Below are 10,150 nucleotides of genomic sequence, written 5' to 3'. Positions count from 1 at the left end.
ATTCTCTCTCTCTCTCTCCCTCCCCCCACTGGCTTGCTCTTGCTCTCTCTCTCTTTCAAATAAATAAATCTTTTAAAAAAAGAAAATTTAAAATGAGGAGTTTGAATTACAGTAATGGCTCTCAGAGGGATAAGTGGATACAAGCTTCCCAGTTGAGACCCGATGGAAATAAAATAATTAAGTCAATTCCTTGAAACTCTAACACTACAATATTCTAAATCTGTGGTGTAACAAAGCCAGTGTCTATGTATGTTTTCATTCATTTCCTTGACATTACACAGTAACTTATATCAAAGAAAAAAGAAGGAAAGGAAAGAGAAAAATGAACTTTTAGAATGTACCTGGAGAGCAAACAGGAATGACAAGTCACTCTTTACCTGTTTTAAAGTAATGAAAATTACATTATTATGTGAACAACCCTGGGTTGATTTAATTACTTTGAAGATAATGACCCAAGTGGACCACTGTATAATCAGTACAGCTTTAGAGATCAGTATTTACTTCCTAGGGGGTTGACACATTTGGGTTGGTGATGCTGTGGTTCATTTGGGCAGTTTTGTATGTGTATTTTCCAGCCATTTGTCATAGAGTCAGTGAGTGTGTATTGCAATCTACACTACAGTTCAAAACCTGTCTTAGGTACAAAGACCAATCTTGCCAAGAGTGTCAATGATCAACAAGTCAAATTTCGGCAGAAAAAAATACTGGAAAGCTGTGTATAGGTTGCAAGCAATTCCCTTTTTAAAACTTTTTTTTTTCAATTTCACTTACTGATTTTTAAATTGATCTTTAAAACATTCTCACAATTTTTTTCTCAGAAGCTAAAAGTAATATTCACTCTAAATCTGCATTGGCATTTAGTCATTTATGTCTTTTCTGGTAATGTACTTCCCAATGGAGGTGTACTGAGAGAACAAATAGGCAATTTTGATTTTGTGGCCTCACAATAGGTTATTGGTGGATCTTTCCACCAACTTAATTTTAAAAATTAATAGACTTTATTGTTTTGAGTAGTTTACAGAAAACTTGGGGAAAAAGTACTGAGAATTCCCATGTATCCTACCCCCCACAATTTTCTTCTTTTGTTAATATATTGCATTAGTTTGGTGCATTTATTACAGTTGAGCAAATATTGATATACTACTATTCACTTTGCATTTTATAACCTATGTTTTTTGACAAATGTATAGTTACAATTCTCTTTTCTTGTTTATTTTTTTTTAAAGATTTTATTTATTCATTCATTCATGAGAGACACAGAGAGAGAGAGAGAGAGAGAGAGGCAGAGACACAGGCAGAGGGAGAAGGAGGCTCCACGCAGGGAGCCCGACATGGGACTCAATCCTGGGACTCCAGGATCACGCCCTGGGCTGAAGGCAGCATTAAACCGCTGAGCCACCCGGGCTGCCCTCTTTTCTTGTTATAAGACATCAAATACCTTAAATCAATTGACGTTAATTTATAGTAGCAATAATCAGAGACATATCTTACATAACATTGCCAATTTGTAAAGATTTTCAGTTGCCTACCAGAATCACCAGTTACATGTTTCACTTTACCCACCATGTTTAAAACTCAAATTTCCTATCTTCTCCCCAAGAAAATTTCTCTCTGGGAGTCTTTACTTCTGTCAGTGGTACGACTTTGCCATTAGCCAGAATAGCAGCTGCTTTATATGCTGGGGACACCATGGTATAATTAGTGCTTATACGGTAACAAAGTGTTATAAAGTTCTTTATCTAGTTTTGTCTCTCCCTGTCTGTTGCAGCCTCAAAACAATAAAATTTCATGGCGATTACATTATATTAAGACTTGAAAAACCTAGATGGTGATCTTAACTTTGATGTTAACCAGATGTGAAATTCCTTTTACCACCCTGGGCTTCAGTTTCCTATAAAAGAGAGGTGTGAGATTAGATGATCTCTTCCGTCCTTTCCAGCTCTAATGTAATTCCTCATTCTTTTTGATTCCCTGTCCTGATGGCTTTTTCTTTACTTTCTCTCCATCCTGCAGCCATCACCCACGTGGGTCAATTTATCTCACGCCTATGTGAGCATAACCAAATCTGGATGAGACTCTCTGGCAACAGGCTCTTCCCCACTCTAGATCATTATGCCTAACACTGGCTGGTGAATCTCCCTGAAATACTACTTTTTTTCATTGCATACTTTTGCTCAAAATACTGCATAGTTTTCTATTACTGCCCTCTGAAGCATCAAGTATTAATTCATTTGCCTCCCCTAGGGCAGAAATTACAAACTTAATGCCCACACAGGCCAGGCCGGCAAGGGAAAGTGAGACCAACAGATTTGTCCTATAGCAAATCTGATAATACACGTCTTACTAAAAAGGAAGTTGCTAAAACGTGCCTTCCTCAGACAGCTGCCGAGTGGGTAAGTTGACTCCGTGATGCCAGCCAGATCTTGTGATATCCAAAAGAAAGGAAATTTAGATTTCTTTATAAAATATCCCAATTTTTAAGTGCTGACAACTAAATCAATACTTTCCTTTGTGATTTCATTTTATTTGTTAATTATGTCAAAAATATATTCCAAAGTCAAAACAATACTACAAGTTACATTCACCAAAATCTTGTTTCCACTCCTGTCCATTTCACCACCTTTCATCTCTTCCCTTGTTAAGTAACTGCTTTAAGGAGTTATTAGTTTAGTCTCCCATCATTCTTTTTGACAATATAAACATTTTACATATATACAATTTGCTTCAATTTCTTACACAAATGATAGCATGCTGTAAATATTGTTCTGCCCCTTGTTTTTTTCCCCTTACTGAATTTTGGATCCATAACAGGAAATAGGTATCTTCCTCACTTCTTTATGCAATTATATGGGGTTCCATTGTGGGAATGTACCATAGTTTATTCCAGAGATTAACAAAAGTACAGCTCGAGAGCCAAATCTACTCTGTGAGCTGTTTTTGTATGTACTTCAAGCTAAGAATGAGTTTTATGTTCTCTAAATGGCTGAAAACAAAATCCAAAGAAGAAGAATATTTTGTGACATGGAAGTTATATAGATCTCAAACTTCAATGTTCACAAATAAAGTTTTATCTAAACACAGCCACACACATTCATTTATGTTTTATGACTGCTTTTATGATCTGATGATAGAGCTGAGTGTTGCAATAGAGGCCATATGACCACAAAGCCTAAAATATTTACTTTCTAGCCATTTATAGAAGTTTGCCAACCCTGGTTTGTTGAGTCAGTCTACTATTAAGAGACAGTTTTGATTGTTTCCAATTTACTGCTATTCTAAATGATACCTTAAAGAGCAGCCTTGAACATAAATCCTTTTGTATTTTTGCCAATACATCTTTATAACAGATGCCTACAATCGGAATTGCTGTGTCAAAGGGGTAAATGCATATGGGATTGCACTAGATTTTGTCAAATTCCTCCCTGTGGGGATTGTACGATTTTTGCATTCCTGCCAACAATGAGAGCACCTGTTTAGCCACAGTCTCACCAACAGAGTATATTATCAAACGTTAATTTAAGCCATTTTAATGCACTGGAGAATTCCAACAAAACATACCTAAACATAAGATGCAGCTGGGGATCTATTCATTTCAGATCTGCGATATACTATTAGTCAGGTTGTGCTGTGCATGAGGGTATCTGGCCCTGGGAGTGCAAATACTGACAGTGACCCTGTCCACCTGTTTCTTAAAGATTTTATTTATTTATTCATGAAGACACAGAGAAAGAGGCAGAAGCACAAGCAGAGGGAGAAGCAGGCTCCATGCAGGGAGCCCGACGTGAGACTCGATCCCGGGACTCCAGGATCACGCCCTGGGCTGAAGGCAGGCGCTAAACTGCTGAGCCATCCGGGCTGCCCTGTCCACCTGCTTCTGCCCAAATGCAGGCCTGCCTGCCACCCTGGAGGAGAGAGTGCCTCTACCCAACTGGCCCAGCCAGAGACAGTCACCATTTTCTAGTCTATTCATTGAGGTACCTTTTTGAGATGTATTGCTGTGAGGATGGGTGGCGGGGCTGTGGTGGTGGTGGGTGGAAAACGGGAAGGCAGGCGCCTCTACAACCCATGACCCCTGTTATAGGTGGTTCAGATACAGAACTCATTTCACTGACCTATTTATTTTTCCTACTCCCCTCCAGTAGGCATTCTTCAAATCTATCCCATCCTTTAAGGCCCAACTAACTCAGATCCTAGGTTCTTAGCAAAGTCTTTCTCAATCACTCTCATTAACTCCTCATTCATTCATTCATTCATTCAGTCAGTCAGTCATTCTGTGCCTTATAGTATGTCACCAAACTGGTTCATTTTCTTGATTGTTTTATCTTGTTGTTTTTCTTTGCCCCTTCCTTCTACTCTAACTCAGCTTTCTTTCCATCTTCTAGCCCCCTTCCTCTTACATAGTAGAGTGCTAGGTACATAGCAGATACTTAATATCCATCTTGGCCAAGAGTGAAAATACACACTGTGAAAAAAAACACACTAAATTTTCCAAAATTGCATCCAGAAAACTCTTGAAGATTCTTACTGGAGTAGCTGCTGGGGTGGACTTCTGCATTTGAATGGGATCTGCTGGTCTCCTCTCAGATTAGCAGGAGGGGATATCATGTCAGAGGTAAGTGTGAATTGTGGTTAAGACAAGAAGCTGAGGTCAGAGCCACGGAGGAGCAGCAGATGTGAGAAAATGGGTGAGGGATAAGGAACTTAGAACACAGGATGGTTTGACTGGTGGAACAGTGGGTTCTACAGGGTGACTGTTTACAGATGGAGAGACAACAATGCAAGGATCTTGGGATGGTCTCATTAGGTTGTGGCTGTAGTGAGAAGTCAGGACTAATGGTCTGAGGGTCAGCAAACTTTAAGATTTTAATAGGAAACATTTTAGGCTTTGTAGGCCATTGGGCAGCTACTACTCAACTATTCAACTGCTGCCATAGCACCAAAGTAGCCATAGACACTACGCAAATGAATGAATGTGGCTGTGTTACAATAAAACTCCAGACACTGAAATTTAAATTTTATATAATTTCAGATGTCACATAATGTTATTTTATTTTTTCAACTATCTAAGAGTATATTATAGACAAGAGATCTGTATTACAAACATTGCATTTGCTGAGAGACTAGATCTTAACTATTCCCAATTCTAGAGGAAATGATAGTGTGACAAATAAGGATGTTAGCTAATGCTACAGTGACAATCATATTGCAATATAAATGTATCAAATCAACCCTAAACATATGCAGTGTTGTATGTCAAATATATCTCAAGAAAAGAAAAATAGGGGATCCCTGGGTGGCTCTGCGGTTTAGCACCTGCCTTTGGCCCAGGGTGTGATCCTGGAGTCCCCAGATCAAGACCCATGTCGGGCTACCTGCGTGGGGCCTGCTTCTCCCTCTGCTTGTGTCTCTGCCTCTCTCTCTCTCTCTCTCTCTCATGGATAAATAAATAAAATACTAAGAAAAAAAAAAGAAAAGTGTAAAAATAATTTTGGGTTCACAAGCTGTACAAAAACAGGCACTGGGCTCTAGTTTGTAGGTCCCTGGTCTATAGGCTCAGTGCTGATCTAGTGAGAAGTTGAGTATTCATTCACTTCTGTTCATGACACTAAACATTAGTATGTTTGAATCAGGCTATTTTGGAAATAATTTTCTTGTACAAAAAATTGGTATGCTTGGTCATTTGAAAAGTAGAATTATTATTTCTATTCTTCTTCATAAGATAGTAGTAGTGGTAACCACTTGCTGAGCACCTACAATGTGTCTGAAATCTTTATAGTTTAGTTAATCCCCACAACAACCCTATGAGGCTCAAAAAATTCCATAATTTACATGATATCATATAGCTGGTTAGTATATAATCCAAGCTTCAAACAGCAAAACAGAGACATGTACACACACATACTGATGAATATAGCTTAAGACTGGATAAAGGTCTATTATTTTAAAGGGTTACAGATAAAACTTGGGGTAAAATAATAGTAAGTCACGCTCTCAGTTACCACCAGGTTTCACAACTTACATGTTGACTCTTGTTATCATGTGATCTATATTTTTCTTTCATTCTCTACGAATTCTTAAGATGTTTATACCTGGAGACACCACACTAGACCACAGCATGTTTAACCTATGACCTCTGAGTTTACTCACAATCAGTTGTTTACTGTCTTTAGAAGACAACAAAGAAATCCTTTCAAAATCCTGCTGGGAAATGATTTTCTACCTAGAATTCCATACCTATGTAAATTTCCTATCAAGTGTGGGGTAGAGAGTAGAAGAAAAATATCTTCAACCAGCAAAGAGAAAATGGGCCTCCGGCTATACTAGAAAATAGGAAGACATGAAATTCAGGAAATGATGGGACAGGACTGGAAGGTAGTCCCAAGATAGCAATGCTGGAGGTTGATGTGGAAACTTTCTGTAGTTGGAGTAGGAGTAGGAGTGAGAAGATGGACTCATTTGATAAGTACCGGGTATGATGGAACTTCAGATTAAAAAAAAAAAAAATGGTTATGAGAAGAAATTGCGAGAACAAAGTAAAGTAATCAGGAATTCTAGGAACAAAACCAAGAGGCTGTGTATGAAAAGAAATGGAACCATAGTGCAACTGTTAGTACAACTATTTGACTCTGCAGTGAAACTTTATATATATTCAAAATACTCTACTTTTATGTTATTTAATTACAACCAATATAATCACAGTGGAAGGAATGGGAGAGGGATGGTGGTAGTTGGTCCTGATCGCTATCCTTGTTTATCACAGAAGGGTGTAAAAAGTATCTATCTAACATTGATAAATCAAGAGTAGCAATATAAGCATACTATCTATATATACAAAAACTAGTAGTTAAGGAGAAGTTGTTTCTAGGGAACCTGGGGTTAGGGAGGTATGAAGAAAGAAATTATTGATATTCATTGTAACCATTTCAGTCCTATTTGATCTTTGTAAGCATATGCATGCATTGCTTTTGTGTAATTGTGATATTTAAAACAAAAAAACCCATTTCAAAGTTGGAGTTCCATATCAGTCATTAAAATGATAGGAATGAGCAGACTGGCTGGCTTGTAATCTTTTCAGGTCACTCTAATAGATCTAGTGTGAGCCTCTGTTTCTTAAAGTAGCGTATGTGGTTCTTGTCCACGTGTTCTAATTCTGACTTTCCTGATGGAGGTGTTTTAAAATTTAATTTCCTAATGCCTATAAAGAGATTTCACATGCTCTGATGAAAGGCTTAGTCAATGTTGAAGCTATTCTTTCTAATGAGAAATTTTAGGGTACGTTTAGCTGTGACTTTTATTTGACATCAAACGACAAAGAAATATAGGAAAGGAAACATTAGAACTACCACCGTAACATTCTATTATAGTGTGCTTTACTTTAAAAACTCTAGGTATTTTTACAAATCAAAGGAAAATAGAATTTTATACTTCCTAGAGGTCACCAAAATGAAGAAGGAATAAAGTAGAGATAATAATAAAGTTAAGTCAATTTTAAATGAAACTAAATGCATGCTGAAGACATATATAAGACTAAAAGTTTAATGACTAAAACATATTTCATGTCATTGTTTGGCATTAGATGGCATTTTAAAAAGATATACAATTTAAATAACATTTATTGAGCACCTGCTATGTGTCAGATTATTTGGTAACTTCCTTCAAATACATAATGTCTTTCCATCCATCTCATCTCCATTGTGCAGATATGGAAATAAGTTCTGGAAATGGTAAGTGACTTGCTGAAAATTATAAAGGTAACATGACAAATTTAAAGTTTAAACTCATGGAATCTGATTCTAACTTGTACCCAGTCCAACATGTCATAAGATTTTCAGTTAAAGCACATGAAACAGGGGATCCCTGGGTGGCTCAGCAGTTTAGTGCCTGGCTTTGGCTCAGGGCGTGGTCCTGGAGACCCGGGATCGAGTCCCCCGTCGGACTCCCAGCATGGAGCCTGCTTCTCTCTCTGCCTGTGTCTCTGCCTCTCTCTCTCTCTCTCTCTCTCTCTCTCTCTCATGAATAAATAAATAAATCTTTTTTTTTTAAAGTACATGAAACAAAAATGAAGACAATGAGAGTGGTCATATGAGTAGGATACAGTGGCGACTGTCTCAAATTGCCACCAAATTAAAAAAGCTGTGAGTTGGTAAGTTGGGTTTGAAACATTCACAGTAAAATTGGGTTTGGTGTGATCAAGGCAGAGGTTAAAGCTGAAAAATAATTTAGAGAGACCGACTCAGGCTGTTAGGTAGCAGGACTAATAATTTAAACTTCTAGATCTGGGGTTCTCAAAGTGTGGCCCCTAGACTAGTAGCATCAGTATTACTTGAAAACTTATTAAAAATGCAATTTATTGGGTTCCAATCTAGACCAAGACTGGTATGCATCTTAAGCTTTAAGATGCAGCTGGATAGCTAGTTACAACATAGATTCTTGATTCCCACTAGGCATTCTGATTCATTTAGTCTGGGGTGGGGACCAAGAATTTACATTATTATTATTTTTTTAAGTAGGCTCTACAACTAGCATGGAGCCCAACATGGGGCTGAACTCACAACTCTGAGATCAAGGCCTGAGCTGAGATCAAGAGTTAGGCTTAACTGACTGAGCCACCCAGTTTCCCTGAATTTACGTTTCTAACAGAATCCTAGGTGATGCAGATACTTCCATTCTGCAGACTACATTGGTACTTGAATTATAGTTCACTGATTCCCACCTTAGGTTACCAATTAATACCTGTTCAAAGAATGAACAAGTGAATGATTGAGTGACCTTTTCACCAGGACAAGGAATTGGGACAGGGAAGTGGATGGATATAGAGGATATATAGAGATATAGATATAAAGGATAGCTAAAACTGAAGAATCAGGGAAGACAGGTCAAGCAGATAGCTTTAAGTCAAGAGGCTTGGTAATCAAGGTTGTGCCGAGAGAAGATAAGGTCCACATAAAATACTCAGGTCAAGGGATGATCTGGAATTTGCCTTAGCAACCCTAATTTAGTTTCAGATATGCTGCATCTACTAGGTCTCAGACATGGCAAGGGAAGGGACCTTTTTCTATCAACAACTGCAACTTGTTTTATCCAAGACTCGAAGAATCACTGAAGGGAAAGGGGAACGTGGAAATTAACTTCTAATTTTTAGCATCATATTTTTCTTTCCTCCAAATCATTCCCAAATGGGAGGTTTCACCAAAACCCTGACAACTCCTTCTCCAAACTCTCTCACTTTCATTTCACCATAAAGCAGCAGTGCTTTATGGACATGGAACGGCAATAACAACAACAACAATCATAGTAATAATAAAATCAAGTTTCATGGTATAAAAAATTAAAATTCTAAAATAAAGATTTAAAACTTAGAAATAGTGAAGCACAAAACATATTTTGTTCTTAAAATAAATCTCATACCTCATATACCTTTCCACTATTCCCTAGTTTCTTTCCCAAATTTGGAAAGGAATGTTGAAGTCGCATCTTCAGATTCAATTGGAAATATCTGTTTTCCAGAATAACTGATCAGATAGACGTGTGTAGCTTCTTTGTAATTTGAAGGTCATAGTTAACAAAAACAGATACCTCCACAGCAGAATTCAGAAATCCACAGATTATTGTATCTTGTGGTAATAGGTATAGAACATTGTTTCCTTTTCTTTTAGAAAGAAGCCAAGTGATTCATAGAATTATAGAGTAGGGAGGGACCCCTGGGGAGCTTGAATCCTTTGCATTCAAATCAGAGAAGGAGGAAATAAACAAGGGAATGATTAAGTTTGGTTATGCATCCCAAATAGGAAAAGGTAAGCAGAAACACAAACCTGAAAACCTCTGAATTGAGAGAAGCCTATGAAAGAAAGGACTCTACTCTATTGGAGATATTTATTTCTCAATTAGTCAAGGATATTAGACATCTATCAAGTGTTGGCTTATGAATATCTTACCTTGGGGTTCTCCAAAAATGGACTCAAGAATTCCAATTCAAGGGGTGGATTTGAAAGATGACGTAAGGATGCACCAGTGGGCAAGTGAGGAAACGAGACAGGGAAGGGAAGGCAGCCCATAAGGGCTCCTTAGCAAGCAAGTTATCACCTGCCAACAGGAGCTGAATCCTGCTGGAGAACTCTGGAGCTAACATAAAACAGGCGCTTCCTAATCC

Source organism: Canis lupus, chromosome 33, assembly GCF_011100685.1.
Source record: "Canis lupus familiaris isolate Mischka breed German Shepherd chromosome 33, alternate assembly UU_Cfam_GSD_1.0, whole genome shotgun sequence".
NCBI classification, from domain to species: Eukaryota; Metazoa; Chordata; class Mammalia; order Carnivora; family Canidae; genus Canis; species Canis lupus.
The sequence above is the reverse complement of the archived record's forward strand: the minus strand, read 5'-3'. Positions refer to the sequence as shown.